This window comes from Sarcophilus harrisii, chromosome 2 (assembly GCF_902635505.1).
Source record: "Sarcophilus harrisii chromosome 2, mSarHar1.11, whole genome shotgun sequence".
Lineage (NCBI taxonomy): Eukaryota > Metazoa > Chordata > Mammalia > Dasyuromorphia > Dasyuridae > Sarcophilus > Sarcophilus harrisii.
The window spans coordinates 444,378,324-444,396,727 of record NC_045427.1 but is presented as its reverse complement, the minus strand read 5'-3'; the positions used below and the strand labels follow the sequence as shown (position 1 = coordinate 444,396,727).

Genomic DNA, 18,404 nt, shown 5'->3' with positions numbered 1-18,404 from the left:
GTCCTCTCTAAAATGTAATGTTCTCTGTTGAGGTTTTCCTGGGGTCTCTGGAGGCAGCTTTTGTTTCAGTTCAGAGTAATCACCACAAGTGCAGCCAGATGTTAAAATCCAAATCCTTTATTGTCTCCTTCAAAATCTTGTCTCCTTAACTGAGTGGATGCCCATCAGTTGGAGAATGGCTGAATAAATTGTGGTATATGAATATTATGGAATATTATTGTTCTGTAAGAAATGACCAACAGGATGATTTCAGAAAGGCCTGGAGAGACTTACACGAACTGATGCTGAGTGAAATGAGCAGGACCAGGAGATCATTATATACTTCAACAACAATACTATATGATGACCAGTTCTGATGGACCTGGCCATCTTCAGCAATGAGATCAACCAAATCATTTCCAATGGAGCAGTAATGAACTGAACTAGCTATGCCCAGAGAAAGAACTCTGGGAGATGACTAAAAACCATTGCATTGAATTCCCAATCCCTATATTTATGCCCACCTGCATTTTTGATTTCCTTCACAAGCTAATTGTACAATATTTCAGAGTCTGATTCTTTTTGTATAGCAAAATAACGGTTTGGTCATGTATACTTATTGTGTATCTAATTTATATTTTAATATATTTAACATCTACTGGTCATCCTGCCATCTGGGGAGGGGTGGGGGGTAAGAGGTGAAAAATTGGAACAAGAGGTTTGGCAATTGTTAATGCTGTAAAGTTACCCATACATATAACCTGTAAATAAAACGCTATTAAATAAAAAAAAAAATTAAAAATTAAAATTAAAAATTAAAAAAAAAAATCTTGTCTCCTTTCCTGGGGCCCAGTTAGTTTTCTTAGAGGTTTATCTCTCTCCTAGGTTCTGAGAGCTTGAGTTCCTGCCTCCCTCTCTGGCTTCCAAATCTCTCTGAAGCTTGTGCTTCAGCCTCCAGCTACCACAAAGGTGGACAATGGAATGAATCTTTCTCAGCCTCCGAGAACTTCTAGTGTGCTTATCTTTTCTGGCCCTGAGAGCTTCTAGCTTATGTGCTCCACACTGAGTATACACCAATCATTATATCACTAGGAAACCATTATTTGTTGTAGGATTAAATCAATACTAAACTAGATTTAACCATTGTCTCCTCAATTCCATTTAGTAATTCTACTTAGTACCTTGTTTCAAGTTCTGACCCATAACAGACTACCTGAAAATCATGATCAAAAAAAAAAAAAGAACATAAACATCATCTTTCAAGAAATTATCAAGGAAAAATCCCTGATACTCTAGAACCAGAGCTTGGCCAGATATCTTTAAAATGCCCATCTGAAAATGTGTCCTGAGCCATAGCTAGTAATATGACTTTTGTCCTGCCATTGGATTTTGAGGACTCTGGAAGAGAGAGTGAGGCTGACAGTTTTCCACAACTCTGCCTCATTTAAATCCAGTTCAAGGGGAAACCAAGATATCATCCATATCCAGATATCATTTAGCCCTCTTCAAAATAAAAGGATGAACATTGACAACAACAGTGGTGGAGTTGGAAACAATTAACTTTATCAATTAACAAGAGAAATAATGAATTTCATATTTGCAATACTACTTATGCAGTCTTTCTTGAGCATTCTAATTAAATTTCCTTTTTATTCAAGCATGAGTTAATGAAGCTGGACTCCTCCAGTATTATTGTTCTCAAATTGGTTTCCAAGTTCTATATTATCATAATTATCAAACTAGCATCAATATTTATTGTGTCTTTGTTTAATAGAAAGAATCGGGGACATAGAATCAGGAAATCAGTGTTAAATTATTGGCTCAATTGTATCTTAGTCTATGACAAAACACACAACATTTATCTCTCTCACACACATTTGTATCACAGAATCATAAGATTTAGAATTGAAAGGGAGCTTAGAGATTATCTATTTCAATCCCTTTATTTTACAAATAGGAAAACAGACCCAGAAATGGACATGATTTGCCCAAAAGTACACAGAAAGTAAGCAGAGGACTTTGGATGCTAAAGTCCTCTAACTCCAAATCTAGTATTCTACACAATACTGACCATAATTACTTATGTCATAGTTACTTCCCCTACTACTAAACTCTAATTTCTTTAGGTCAACGTCTCTGTTGTATATATTTTTATAACTCCAACATGAGGCCCAGAACCTTGTACATTAGGTTTACCTAAAGATTTTTAAGTCTTATAGATCTTAATCATTCAGAACCCAGTTTTCTCATCTGCAAAATGGTATTGAGGAAAATGCTATATAAAATATATTTTAAAATGAAGACACAGAGCAAAATGAAAAATAAGATAAATTTGGTTACAGTTCTCAAAAGAACTTCTTACCTATCCAGGAAGTCCTGGATAGAAACCCTGAGTTTAAAATGCCTACAAGAATTTTCAAATAAAGATCATAGGCTTAAGATTATTTAATGAAGGTTATTAATTATTAATATATACATTGTTTTTTGAGATTTGCAAAATGCTACATACATGTGTGTTATATATAATGGTGTACTTGTATGAGAAATAACTCCATTTTCGGAGGAGAGGTGAAGTTAAAATCTTTAATTACACAACTGCAGAGATAAGCATCCTATCAAATAGGCATGCTTGGAATCAATGTTTGTCCTTTTTTTACCAGAAATTCAAATCTCTCTTTTGATGACCCATTGGCTGAGTACTAGAGGTCACAACCTAACAGGAGTGTGCAATTTCCCCCTCCCAACTCCCCATGTGAGTATGAATTTCCACCCCCAATTACATCATTACTCCTTCTTTGGACACAGTTCAGTCCTTCTCCTCATTCCCTATTGGCTAAATACTACCTTATCTGAAGGGTATACATTTACACACACACATCATTTGATCCTTACAACTACCCTGTAAGGGAAGTGTTATTATAGTCGTTTTACAGAGAGGGAAAGTAGGGCTAAAAAAGATTAACTGAATTTCCTGGAATCCCACACTCTGTTATGTGTCTGAGGTAGAATTTGAACTCGGATCTTTCTAAAACAAACCAAACCAAAGACTCTAACCACCTAACTGCTCTATAATAATTTCCTAACAAAGGAGGAAACTGAAGCGCAAGGAGATGAATCATCTTAGCCAGAGTCACACAGAAGGTAAGTAGACATTCTAGTATTACAAGAAGCAAATATACAAAAACCTCCAAGTCCTCTGATTCCAGTAAAATGCCCTTTCTACTGCACCATACTCCCCCTCTTAGAAGTTATCTGCACTTTCCTTCAGTGTAGGTGTATATATGGACAAACCAGGCTCCATCTGGTCCAAAACTCAAGAATCAGAAGCCAGAGATCATCCCACCGAACAACACAAGGCAGTCCGACAGAGAATTTTAGCATTTACTCCAAGCTCGGATAGTTTTAAGTTCAAAAGTGCAAAGCTTGTTCTGGGTCTCGGGCCTGGACTTAGCTCCAAACTGATGCAATCAGGAACTCGGGCCCACGAGTATTTACTGAAGGGAATGTCCCAGAAGAGGAAGATTTCTAAATCTCCCAAAGTGATGCACCGGCTTTGGGGCCCAGAGACTGGATCCTGCTTACGTCTGCCGCTTGTTGTTGTTGTTATTGCTGCCTTTTTTTTTTTTTTTTTTTTAAATTCTTTCCTGGCAGCAAGAGCTGGGAAGCTCCACCCTTCCCTTTCCCTCTCCCTTTGAGTAGCAGAGGAAACTAAACTTTGTGGGATAGTAGGTACCCATGGTGATGGATGGGGCTAGTAACTAATGGAGACTGGAAGGAAGAACCTACTAGAAGGGGTTAATTCCAACTGTGGAGAGGGAGACTCTAGAGATTTAATCTCATTTTACACCAGGGAGGTTACACTGAAAGCGTGGGATTCCTTTTCATCTAAAATAAGATCTGGATTTAACCTCACAACATGCAGTTTTACTTAGATTTCCCTCTCTCCTCTCATGCCCCAGCTAGATTTTATTTGGCCTTTCTAAGAATCCCAGTACACATTGAAGTTCGTGCCAGAAGAGTTTATTCTTAGCAGAATGGAAAAAGAAAAGCTGTGAACTTTCTCAAGAATGACTCACGGAGGAAGGATCAATCTATTACTCTCAGGCTCAGCAGGTTATAAAACCAAGTAACTAGGCAATCTTCCCCACCCTCAGCCTCTCAGGGTGCAATGATCACTGGGGAGTGGAGACCATCTGGAGAAATGTGTATTGTCTTAAGTTATTCATGACTGCAAACACACATCCTTTGCATACTCTTTATCCTTCTCTAGGTGACCTCCTTTGATAGTAATTCATTCATTTACTCATTTTGATGGGGTGAAAGACTAGCTCCTTAATAGCCATTGACTGAAGAAGGCTTTTGTTGAATTTAAGTGGAGTTTAAATGTCCTTGAGTGGGTCTTTGTTGCAGTGAGCTTCTTTGAATTCCTTGCATTACAACCCCTGAGGTTGCTCCCTAACCATGAATTGACATAGATTCAAGGGTCCTATCTACCCTTCCCTTTTGTCAACCTCTAGTTTATTAGGAATTTAGCCTACCTTATGGCATCTTCCCCCTTGTTAATGATGAATTCCACTAGGGAACTTAGCCTACCATAAAATCTTTGCCTCCCTTGGTGAGACTTACATGAACTGATGCTAAGTGAAATGAGCAGAACCAGGAGATCATTATACACGGCAACAAGATTATACAATGATCAGTTCTGATGGCTATCTTTGGCAGTGAAAGGATCCAATTCATTTCCAATTGATCAGTGATGGACAGAATCAGCTACACCCAGAGAAGGAACACTGGGAAATGAGTGCGGGCTGCTTGCATTTTTGTTTTTCTTCCCTGGTTATTTTTGCCTTTCTAAATCCAATTTTTCTTGTGCAACAAGAGAACTGTATAAATATGTACACATATATTGTATTTAAGATATACTTTAATATGTTTAACATGTATGAGACTGCCTGCCATCTAGGGGAGGGAGTGGAGGGAAGGAAAAGTTGGGACAGAAGTGTTTGCAAGGGTCAATGTTGAAAAATTATCCATGCATATGGTTTGTCAATAAAAAGCTATAATAATAATAATAAAAAAATCTTCACCTCCTAGATTCCTTGTTATTTTGGCATACTGAACCCAGAACTCCACATATGCCACAGAACCAACTCAGACTGCCTCATGTGGACCCCTAGCCCAGGGAGCAAACCTTGTACAAGCTATAATACACCTTCTGAAAAACCAGCTCAGCCCAGAGATAATCTGAAAGACCACTATTGTGTGGTTACCCTAACCGCCCTGATCTGTGATTTTTGTCTTTGTAACCCCCCACTGTCTATGTCCACCCCAAACTCAGCTCTAACTATACTCCCATGTATGGATACATGTCTGCCTTCTTAGGAGAAATAAACCCACCGACACAAGGTTTCCAATACCAAGTGGCCAAAGCTGGATTTGAACTCCAATCTTCTTTATTCCAACCCATCATTTTATCCAATGAAGTGTGAGCAGCCTATGGAGCTGTATTTTCATAGTGATGAGGTTGAGAGTGGACTAGATTCCTGGTGGTCTAGTGGCTATAAGAGTTATCAAGAATCCCCATTAAATCAGCTGCAGGTTCTAGGAGTGAAAGAATTCATTCATTCCCAAATTATTAGTTGCAAAATGAAAGTTTATTATTAGATAGAAATCAGTTAACCAAGAAACTGACTTCTATAGTGGCAGATCTGTGGAAAATAGTTTTGCACTGAGAATGCAGTTCTCAGTGGACAGAAAGTCCTGGCAGCTGAATAAGCTACCGAGGTCCATCTGCAATGAACTTTAGTTGATGGAAGCTGTTGTATTGGGTCTTGTTGGGGATTGGGAAACTGGAGCAGATCAGAACCAGTGGGGGCTGGGCAACCCAAGAAAGTCAGAATGGGGGCTGGGACAAGCCCTGATCACCTATTGGAATTTAAAGGAGTGATTTTTGACCAGGATTTGTGAATCAAAGGCTCTGGCAAGGCAACTTGTCTGGGGAGGATATGCCTCAGTCAGGAGGGACTGGGAATCTGAAAGGAATCACAGATCAATAGGAAATACAGTCTCTTAAGGGGATCCCAACCCGCTTCAATAGAGGGACAGGGACTTAGAGAAAGGTCACAGGGAAGGGAAAGGGGAACTGTTCCCTTTAAGATTACCACTCTTACAGATTGTGTCCCCTTTTCTGATCTCAAAGATCAGGATCTCCCAGACTTCAAGGAGTCTAGAAAGAGCCCAAACCTTTCAGGATAAGAGAAGCAATACTATTCAGGGGCAAATCAACTCCCATAGATATTCTAAATTCTCATTCAATTGAGGAATCAGCTCGGGCTGTCTCAGCCCCCCACCAAGAGACCCAATATAACAGCTCCCTAGGATGAAGGTCTGTGAAAATGACCCTAGGTAGCTTGCTCAGCTGCCAGGACTCTACTGCCCACTGAGAAAGCATTCTCAGTGCCAAAACTCCATTTCTCAATAGTCTTTGAGCAAACTGATTTCTATTCAACAATAAACTTTCATTTTGCAACTAATAATTCGGGAATGAGTGAATTCTTTCATTCTAAACTGCGGATGATCTAAAGGGGATCTTTAACAACTCTCTTGTCACCACTAACCTCTTAACCACCAGGAATTGAGAGCATTCAAACCACATCAACATTAGCTGACCAAGTTAGTTGTACAAAACTAGTAAAAAAAAAAATCACCCTAGGGGCAAGTAGATGGTGCAATGGTTAGAACAACAAATCTGATCTCAGGTACTTAACCTTGCTGTGTGACCCTGGGCAAGTCACTTAACCTCAATTGCTTCAGCAAAAAAAAAAAAAAAAAAAAATCACCACAAAACAAGAAATGGGCTAAAGATAATTGCAAGCACTGAGTACAAATGCTTAATGAGTTAATTAATATTAACATCCACCCCAAAGGAGGAGTTTGCCATCCTTTTTGAACATGGGTTGTATGATGAGGAAGGAACATGCAATAGGAAAACCAAGAAATCTGTAATTTCATCATCCCCAGCCAATTGCGGACATGGGGGAGAGACCTTGAGCTTCAGGATAGGAAATTAAAAGTTCATTCCCCAGCCTATAAGTACCTCCAGAGCCCAGGGACTATCCTTGAATGCATTGCCTATTTCTTGCAAGAACTGTAAACAAACCAACTTACTTCATACAATCCTGAGTCTTTTTTTTTTTTTTTTTATCTTTGCAGCATATTTATAATAGGAGATCAGGACTATCACTTCTTTTGTCCTGAGCCCTATCATTTTAGCCTAGAATCACATTAGCTTTTTTAGTTTCTGTGGCAAACTACTGACTAATTATTGAATTTGGAAGCCACTAAAATACCCAGATATTTTGTCAAATGGCTTTCTACCCATATTCATCAACTATATATCAGTAAAGCATAAAATGGCATTAATATCTACTATTAATGTAATTAATATTAATCTGTCATTAATTAAGCTGTCAATCTACCTAAGCATACTTTTGTCTAGTTTATATCTCTATCCTTTTTCTATAAAAATAACACAAGCAACGTTGACAAAGGAATTGTTAAAAATAGGGGAAGCTGTATTAACAGAATTAATCTGATCTTCTAGTTAAATAACTATCCCATTCCGCCTGATTGTCAATCCTCTTCTTCTTCCTACTGAAGACTAGAAAATATTAGTGCTGTACTGTTTTAGGCACAAATAATAAAAAAAATTTCATTTAATATTAAAATAATGCATAAGCCATCTTTAGCTGAGAGGGAAGGGGAAAAGGAGTTAGAGACAAAGATAAAGATAGAAATACAGAGAGACAGATAGTTGCCTCATAAAGTGGCACAGTTCTTCCATGCCCTTGGATATGACTGTCTACTTCAAAATGATCTGAGGCAACATCTATATGAATGTTTAACAAGGGAAACACCATAATATAATAAAAACACAATTTGGGGCTATAATTCCAAAACAGCTAAGCAATAAATTCACCTGTCTCTATCCTGGACCCTCCCTTTAAGCAGTTTCCCTAAAGCAAACAAAGGGAATTCCTTTCGTCTAAATCAGCAGGGAAGGGCAGATCCTACCACCAACTGTTTCTAGGAAATAGACTAAGTATAGATTGCTTATCTCTTCAGTAATTGATTATTACTTTAAATCTATTTCCCTGAGAAAAATATTTCATTTTTTCTACCTATTTTGCTAAAGAGAATGCCATAGTCTATAAAGAAGATGAGACTAGAAAATAAATTACTGCGTTATATTTTCAGTTTTATTAAAAAGGAAATTTTTTTAATGTTTCTTAGAATTCTTTATCTTTTCATCTTTTCTCCAAAATGCCTTTAGAGGCCTTTTTTCATTTCTAGTTGACTTTGTCATCTGTCTTCCTAGTCTTACGGGTAGAATGTAAGCTTCTTAAGAGAGTGTACTTTTTCATTTTTGTGTTTCTATCCCTAGCACCAGTCAGCTAAGTGGCACAGCAGGCAGAATGCCAAGACTTCAAATTTGGCCATAGACACTTATTAGTTGGTTGATCACTTAAAAGTTTTTTGCTTCAATTCCTCATGTGTAAAAGGAACTGGAGAAGGAAATGGCAAAACACTCCGGTATTTTTTGCTAAGAAAACCCAAAATGGAATCAGAGAGTCAGACACTAATGAACTACAATATCCCTAGTAACTGACCAAAAAAAAAAAAAAAAAAAGTAATGTCTTCTCAATGTTATTAAATTGAAAAATGTGTGTGAAATGGAGTTATAAAGTTTTCCATTTTTTAATTGAATAAAAATTTAATTAAAAAAGATTTTCTTTCCCACCCACCTATAAGGAAATACACATAAGAAATAAGCATAATGATCAAAACAAATTCTCATATAGGACATGTTAAAAAATAAATATAGCCTCAGTCCATCAAGCTTGCGTAATTTGCAGTAACAACAACAAAAAAAATTTATTATAGAGTAGATTTCATCAACCCAGATACGGTTAAACAAGGTGTGGTAGATAAATATCAGGAAATATTACTGTGTTGAAAGAGATGATGAACAGGGTGAGCAGAGAAACAGCAAAGCTGATAACTGGTGCAAAGCCAAATGAATAGAACCAGGAAAGCAAAATACATAAAGGAAAAGAACAAACAATTAAAACGGAACTCTGCGCAATTATAATGACCAACCTTGGCCCCCAAGAGGAAACAGGGAAGGCACTCCTCTCCCTTCTTGGCAGCTAGGGGTTACGGCGGGTGTGACACCCTAGGGATGCCAGAAGGATAATGGTTAATTTTTCTGGGTTTTTCCTTTTTTTAATTTTCATCGGATGGTTTTTTGGGAGGAGGATTGAAAATATTGGGGAATATGAGTTCAAGATAGAAATAAAATCTTATTTTTTTAAGTGAAACAGACGGGGAGAACTGCTCTCCCTCTATATCTGAGCTCCGCTTCCTCTAGCAAAAGTTCCTAGATGAAGCAGTAACTCCCCTCAGTCCCCATCGTTACAGCTTAGAGGTCGAGCAGCCACTTGTCGGGGGCGCTGCGGCGGGGGAGGGGCGGGCTGTGAGGTTCCGGTTCAGGTAGTGTGGGGACAAGACCAGCGGAGCTCCCTGCAAGTTTGAAGCAGTCTTCCAGAAATCTCCAACACTTTCTCTAGCGAACTCCTCACAGCCCCTCCCCTCGGGCTTCTTCGGCTCTCCCCCGACCTCCCCTTGGCTCCGCTGAGCGAAGTGGGTGTGCGCTCCGCGGGAAATCTGGGAGGCGTGACCTTCCCGCTCCTCGAGCCCTGGTTGGTCGGGCGCAGAAAGGGCGGGGCGCGGCGGGGCGAGGCGGAGGCGTGGCGGGCCCTGGAGGGGGTGGCGGACTGTAGAAGACAGAGAGCCCCCTCACTCCTCTCTGCGGCTGTAGCAGCGGTAACTAAGGTCACCACCCAGCGGGACCATGTCGGACAAGCGGCCTGTGGCGACCGACGCAAAAGGCCGGCGGCTGCCGGACACCTTCAGTGGTGAGTTCGGGGCCCGGAGCCCGCCGCTCCCCCCTTTGCATTCACTGCCCCTGGCACCCCCCGATCCCCTAATGTCTCCCTGTGGTTACCAGTTATTGGGCGGGGAACAATAAATATTATCAAATTGTTACAGCCGCGAGAGACCCGGGCTCCTGGGGTCAGAGCGAACATTAAAAGTTAGAAATGGGAAGGGCTTCGGGGGACATCTCGTCCTAACGTCTTGTTTTTACAGATGGGGAAACTGAGGCAGGAGAGTAAGTGAACCCCCCGGAGTAATAAATCGGGTCTGCGTCAGAGCCACCATCTTCCTTGGGAAGACCCAGCCCTCCTAATGTACAGCCACCCTCCTCCCCCCTTAGGAAATAGCCACAGCTGTCATCCTCAAATTAGCCGCGAGTGCTTCTACCCTGGTGTCTTTAAGGGTTTCCCCCTCACTCGCTCTGGCAAATCCCTACTCCGACGGTCTTGTTGACTATTTTAGAATCAGGGCGTTTCATAGTGCATGGAGTTGTTGTTTAGTCCACAAGGTAGATGGAAGATGAAAATGCTGGAGCCAGAACGAAATCCAAGCCTCCCAAACCAAATCCTTCCCATCGCCCATTCCCTGGGAGTATGCTAGGTCGGGAGCGAGCAGACCCAGGTCTGGGGGCTATTAGGTCTAGTTTTTCATATTCTAAAGACTACCACAGAGCTACCGTTCCATGATTATAAAATTCTTCTTTCCACCCGGAGTCCCCAGGTAATCTTTATCATTCCCTGAGGGAACACTGTTCCAAGCCTCCACCCTTCTGCAGTTGAGAATGGAATCTCTGATCCCCCTCAGGGTCCTTTGGCTTTACGAATAAAGTTCAAGTTCTTTCTCCCTTTGTAAGCATAGGTCTTAAACTAGAGGGCCCAAAAATGTATCATGAAATTTTGATCTAAGCTTCTCAAAATGTGTTGTGGAAGGCTATTGTCTTTAAATGCGAACTCATTTCATTTTTGTGCAGCTTGTATCCCACGGTAGGCAAGGAACCTCTCCCATTCCTAAAATGTTTTGTATCTCAGTTAGCCTTCAGTTGAATCATATAAGATACTCAGTGATAACGACCTAAAATGTTACCCATCCCCAAATCCCCCTCCCCTCTGTAATTTCATTTTATTAGGACACATTTTGATTCAATAAACATTTATATATGTCAAGCACTGGGTTAAGCTCTGGGCAAACAAAAGAGGCAAAGGACAGCTCCTGCTCTGAAGGAGTTTATAATCAAATGGGAGAGACAAAATGTAAATCAAATGCAGGATATTTAGGAAATAAGAGGGATTAGGGAAGACTTTCTGTAGAAGGTGGGCTTTTAGTTGGGATGCCAGGGGACCCCCCCAAATTTACATTAATGGTAAATTTATAGTACACTTTGGAAGTGTTTCTTCATTGCAATCCCATGAGATAAATAAATGTTGCTATGCTTAACAGAAACAAAAGTGTTCTGTTTACTGTACCCAATATGTTATATGGCTGTGAAGAATACATTCACAGTGTCTCTAAGAAATGAATATCACCTTGAGAGTAGAGTACAGGTGTGGGGCAGTTATGAGTTGGCTGCAACTCATCATAAATAAGGAACCTAAAGAAGAACTGGAATAAAAAATAATCAAGGATATTTGTGATCAGAAAAAAGCATCAGGTTGGTCTTAGGGCAAGAGTGGAAGTGACAGGTGGATGTCCCGAGGATCCATCAAATTCAGGAAGTGTCAGAGTGAACAAAGACTTCTGACAAGTTGGCTGGATCTCCTTTGGCTGAATTGGAGGACTACCTGAGCAAGAATGACACACACAATAAGCAAACGTGGAAGGATTAGTCTGCATCCATTGAAGGTTACAGTGATCTTTCAGGTCCAGCTGAGGATAGGCCTTATACGTGAAAACACCCCAGTTTAAGGTCACAGGGCTAGTAAACATTAGAACCATGTTTGACCTCCAGCCTGGTCCTTTTTTTGTTACACGAAGCTGGCATTTTATTAGTGGAAATTAGATTCAGAAGATCTGGATTTGAATACTAGCTGTGCTTCCCATGATCTCTGAACACTTGCCAGTCATTTGATCTCTTTGGGATTCAGTTTTTTCCATATGTAAATAAACTCATTGTACAAGGGCCCTCCCAGCTTAAAAATTATACCAAAGGAATTCATTTCTTTCTCTCTTTTTTTTTAATTTGTAGCTTTTTATTTACAAGTTATATGCATGGATAATTTTACAGCATTGACAATTGCCAAACCTTTGGTTCCAATTTTTCCCCTCCTTCCCCCTCCCCAAGATGGCAGGTTGACCAATACATGTTAAATATGTTAAAGTATAAATTAAATACAATATAAGTATACATGTCCAAACAGTTATTTTGCTGTGTAAAAAGAATCAGACTTTGAAATAGTGTACATTTATCCTGTGAAGGAAATCAAAAATGCAGGCAGACAAAAATAGAGGGATTGGGAATTCTACGTAAGGTTCATAGTCATCTCCCAGAGTTCTTTCCCTGAGTGTAGCTGGTTCCATTCATTACTACTTTATTGGAACTGATTTGGTTCATCTCATTACTGAAGAGGGCCACATCCATCAGAATTGATCATCGTATAGTATTGTTGAAGTATATAATGATCTCTTAGTCCTGCTCGTTTCACTCAGCATCAGTTCATGTAAGTCTCTCCAGGCCTTTCTGAAATCATCCTGTTGGTCATTTCTTACCAAACAATAATATTCCATAATATTTATATGCCATAATTTATTCAGCCATTCTCCAACTGATGGGCATCCACTCATTTCCCAGTTTCTAGCCACTACAAACGGGGCTGCCACAAACATTCGTGCACATACAGGTCCCTTTCCCTTCTTTAGTATCTCTTTGGGATATAAGCCCAGTAGTAACACTGCTGGATCAAAGGGTATGTGCAGTTTGATAACTTTTTGGGCATAGTTCCAAAGGAATTAATTTGTAATGGTGGAAAATTTCTGGCAGAATAACATAGTAAAGGAGTTAATGTTTGGTTAATAAATAGGGGTTTCCAGAACTCATCAAATAAAGACTACTAATGTTGGTACTAGTTCTGCTTATGTAGAATACTGATAGTTTTTGTGCATTTTTCTCATTACAAAGGTCTATATATACATAATTTCATTTGATCCTTACAACACAGCCTGTGGAACTAAGTATTCCACTTTACAAAAGACAAAATTGAGACTCAAGAATTAAACAACGTTTCAGAGCTGGGAATGAATTCTAGGACTTCTGTCTTATACTAATGACATAGTGTTCTTTTCTCCTAAGCACAGCCTGGGGTTTCTGCCTACCACACCTATCCTTGTCCCACCACACCAGGCTTATCTGGTCTCCTCAGATGACTTGAAGGCTTCCCAAAGGCAGTTGTTTCTCTCAGCTAATACGGAAAGTGATGAGGGTTTGAGAAAAACTTAAGATCCTCCTCTATAAACCTGATTCTAGCATAATTTTTCCCTTTTAAAGTTGAGCAAACGGTTCAAAGAAATGAATTTTCTTACTGGAAGTGACACCATAAGTGTGAAGGGCTATAATTTGAATATAGGTCTCTTGGGGCCAAGTCTGTTGACTCAAGAGGCAGATGACCTAGTTGGCTCTACTATTTACAAATTGTACAAGAGGGTGATATTCTCTGAGCCTCAATTACCCACCTGAAAAATGACAGATGTTGAACTAGATGTCTTCTGAGAGTCATAGCTCACTAGTATCATCAACTTTTACTAAGCTCATCTATTACTGTTACTATTACTACATCATTTCTATTACTGTTGCTATAGCATTATCATCAGATCAAGAGCTCCCTGAGAGAGAGTATCCTACCCCTTAGTATAGTACTTGGAACATAGTAGGTGCTTAATAAATATTTATAATGATGATGTTGATAAATGATAAATAAAATGTTGATTTGGAGGTGTTATTCTGAGGGAAAACAGACTATGGGTGTGAGCTTGGGTTTAATCTCTTTTAACTCCATCCCAACCCTTCTTCTGTGAGTTTTGTTTATCCAGCAAGCGTTTATTAAACACCCTACTGCATGCATGTCTTGTGCTCAATACAAAGCACACCCTTTTTGTTAATTGTCTGTGAGAAATGGGATACTGCAGTGTTTCAAAGAAATAAACATTTCCCAGATGTGAAATTGAATTACAAGGTGGTTGTGAGTAGTCTGCACTATATTTCAAATAAAGAACTTCAAAGAAGAATTTGATTAGAGGATGTAATCAGGGAAAATGTATGATTGAAAAGTAAATTGTAATGGTCATGTAAGAGTAAGGGATAATAGATGGACAGAGTGAATGTTGAAGTACTTAGTAAACATTGCTTTTGTGCCAGACCCTGTATTAAGGTCCTATATCTGTACCACCAAAAGCTTACATTTAAATAAGGAAAAGCAAAGATAGGGAAAGGGGAAGATGCAAGGGTGTATATTGGTGCCAGGAAGTGTCCTGGCAAAGATAAAAGCTTAAAGTTTACCTCTCAAAGCTGAGGGATCTAGGGACAGAGTCCAGGTTACTCAAGGGAAAAAGGGGGGAAGTGATGATCAGTATAGAAAATGATTGGCAAAGGGGCAGCTAGGTAGTGCAGTGGATAGAGCACCAGCCCTGAAGTCAGGAGGACCTGAGTTCAAATCTGGTCTCAGATACTTAGCACTTCCTAGCTGTGTGACCCTGGGCAAGTCATTTAACCCCAAATTGCCTCAGGGGAAAAAAAGAAGAAACTGATTGGCATAAACCTAACTGGGCCAGGAAGTGGCCATATTATTTATTTTAGGTGATAAGTGCATCAGAAGGGATCAAATAAAACATTATGGGAATTCCATTGGAAAAATCCTCCCTATTCAGGGAAACACTTCTTAGTCCTCCAGGTGGCATTTGAGGTTGGGCTTTGAAGTGTGGGTAGGAATTCAAAGGTAAAGGAAATAAGGAGGCAACTAGATAGTGCAGTGTATGGAGCGTTGATCCTGCCCCCAGGAAAACCTGCATTCAATCCCAACCTCAGACACTTACTAGTTGTATGATGCTGGCTGGGCAAGAAATTTTTAGGTATTGGGAAAAACATAAGCAAGGACATGAAATAAAAGAGAATAAGACAATCATATCATTTATAGTTAAACTGGATATGTTTAGGAGACAGAGTAGTGGAGTCCAGACTAAAACAAGACTACCTGATGGAGAGTAACATTACAGGTGATTATAGAGTTAGAGCCAGAAGAAACCTCAGAAGGAAGAAAATGACCATTAAGTACCTACTATGTTCCAGGCACTATACTAAGTGCTTTACAAATTTTATCTTATTTGATCCTCACAGCAGCCTTGGAAACATAGGCACTATTATTATTTCCATTGTATAGTTGAGACAACTGAGGCAGGTGGAGATTAAGTGACTTGCTCAGTGTAATACAACTTTAAGTATCTGAGATCAAATCTGAATTCAAGTTTTCCAGACTTCTAGGTCAAGAACTGTGGTAGCTAGCTGCCTTATCTCAGTAAAGAGCTGAAATGACATGCTCACTATACAGGTAATGTCAGGTGAGAAATGATCCCTAAGTCCTTAGTTTACCTCTGATGTAAAATGGAGGTGATGATGCAGTTGTGAGGTATAACACTAAAGTGATATATAAATAGTTGCTAATATTAAGACAAAGTCTGTGACCCAGAGAGAAGAGAGAATTGGTATCCGGGAGATCCAAAACAAAGAGGGCACTAGGTCATGTTAGAACTGTATTTCTCAGGCTTGGAGAGACTTACATGAACTGATGCTGAGTGAAATGAGCAGGACCAGGAGATCATTATATACTTCAACAACAATACTATATGATGACCAGTTCTGATGGACCAGGCCATCCTCAGCAACGAGATCAACCAAATCATTTCTAATGGAGCAGTAATGAACTGAACTAGCTATGCCCAGAAAAAGAACTCTGGGAGATGACTAAAAACCATTACATTGAATTCCCAATCCCTATATTTATGCACACCTGCATTTTTGATTTCCTTCACAAGCTAATTGTACAATATTTCAGAGTCTGATTCTTTTCTACAGCAAAATAACGTTTTGGTCAGGTATACTTATTGTGTATCTAATCTATATTTTAATATATTTAACATCTATTGGTCATCCTGCCATCTAGGGGAGGGGGTGGGAGGGAGGTAAGAGGTGAAAAATTGGAACAAGAGGTTTGGCAATTGTTAATGCTGTAAAGTTACCCATGTATATATCCTGTAAATAAAAGGCTATTAAATAAAAAAAAAAAAAAAAAAAAGAACTGTATTTCTCTCACATTGTAGTTGGATCCCTGAGGGTCTTTCAGAAGGTCCAGGAGTTCAAAACTATTTTCATAATGCTAGAAAAAAATTAATTGCTAATGTGGTAAACACCAGTTGGTATAAATCACATAAGAGCTTTCTGATGGATTCTCAATAATTTTTAAGAATGTAAAGGGGTGGGACATCCAGGTGGCTTAGGGAAAAAACACTGGCCTTGAGTCAGGAAAACCCGAGTTCAAATGTGACCTGAGACACTCACTTACTAGCTGTGTGACTCTGGGCAAAGTCAATTAACCCAGATGGCTTTAAAAAGAAAAAAAAAAAAAAGAATGTAAAGGGGTCCTGGGACCAAAAAATTTTAGAACCACTGTTTTTTAGAGGAAAGGAAAATGAAAGAGAGAGTGAGAGATCCAAGACTTCAAAAGGAGAAAGAAGTTGAAATCTGAAATACAAAAGATCTGGAGTTTGAGAGGAAGAGAGAACAGTTTTCTATGGGATTGACCCATCTGGCTTTTGGAAAGAGATTTCACATCTGGAGGACTAAGAGAACAAGTATGGTGGACTTGAAAGAGCATTGGATTTATAGTCAGGACTTGGATTTGAATCCTGGCTTTGTTACTTATACCTTGCTGATCTTAAATTACTTAACCATTCAGGATCACCATTTCTCCTCTGTAAAATGAAGGCAAAGAGAATATGTGGTTAACCTGAGTTCAAAGGTCATCTTCCAGCACTATAGCTATATCTCTTAGGATTTTTATGATCTGGGATCTGAGCAAGGAAATAGACCAGATTCTAGAGGGAAGAAGCAGTGAGAGAATCAATTTCTACAAGAGATGTGAGATTGGGACCTGAGCTGGAGCTAGACAGTCAGTGATCCAGTTCTCCACATGGAACTAGATTTAGAGGATTGGAAGATACCCTTATCAGAGGGGGAATAGACTGAGTTTGAGGGCTCACAGAAGGAGAGCACTGGTTTGGGAAAAGTGAGGTCAGAACCTGAGGGGGGAAACTATTCTGGGCTCCTGGTCCCAAAGGAGAGGGAAGGAACTAGAGAGAAAGAGAATTGATTTTGGAGGAGTAGAAGGGACATCTGGGACCCAAGAGGGAAAAAGCAAGTAGGGCTAAGTCTCGGAAATGAGATATGTGGTCCCAGAGTAGACTAGACCAGGGTGCCTGGATCTTGAAGGAGGAACCAGTGAGAAAGGAGAAATCAAATTTCTGGGACTGAGAGATTTTTGCCCTGAGCCGGTGATGAGGCAGGTATGGAAGAGGACATGAGATTGAGGGCTGAGCAGAGAGAATGCATGACCACCTTTTCAATGTACAGTTATGGCATTACTGTGTGAGCATGAAAAGTCCTTAAGACCCAAACTCTCTCTCTTACACTAGCTGATAAGATGGGAGATGCAAGTAACTTATAAGACAGCTGTTATTCCTTCATTAATGTGGTCAATGGGATGGGAGCCCATATTGAATTCTCCAACATTTTCCCCAGTTTGTGCTCCCTTATTTTCAGGAATAAATATTTAGTATTTCCCCCCAATTACACCTAAAAACCCCAATTTTAGTAATGTTCCCCAGTTACATCAAGAAAAAATGTAGCATTCATTTTTATAAGATTTTATGTTCCAAATTTTTCTTCTTCCCTCCCTTCCCTTTCTCTCCCCTGAAGATAGTAGGCAGTTTGATATATTTTATACGTGTACTTGGTCCACATTGGTTACAGTTGTGAAAGAAGAAACGGATCAAAAGAAAAAAGCATGAGAAAGATTAAAATAAGAAAAATATGCTTCAATCTGCATCCTGAATCCATCAGTTCTTTATCTGGTTATGGGTAGTTTCCTTCCGAAGTCCTTTATACTTGTGTTGCTGAGAAAGCTGGATCAATCACAGTCAATCATCACAGTGTTGCTGATACTGTGTACAATGTATTCCTGGTTTTGCTCATTTTGATCTCCATGTCAGTTCATATATCGTTTTTTGAAATCTGCCTCTTCATTTCTTATTGCACAATAGCATACATTCACATACTGCAGCTTTTTCAGCCACTCTCTAATCACTGGGTATCCTCTCAATTTCCAATATTTAGTCACCATGATAAGGGCTGCTATAAATATTTTTGCACATGTAGCTCCTTTTCCCTTTTT

The 18,404-nt window shown here is 39.5% G+C and overlaps 1 protein-coding gene across 1 annotated transcript in view; it reads left to right on the top strand.

The window, feature by feature from the left end:
* The first annotated feature begins 9,794 nt into the window (after positions 1-9,794).
* Positions 9,795-18,404, top strand: part of STOM (stomatin) — a 40,718-nt gene continuing 32,108 nt past the window's right edge. Inside the window, exon 1 of the mRNA XM_012553673.3 lies at positions 9,795-9,956. The gene's annotated coding sequence lies outside the window, so the exon portion shown is untranslated. The remainder of the gene's footprint in view (positions 9,957-18,404) is intronic.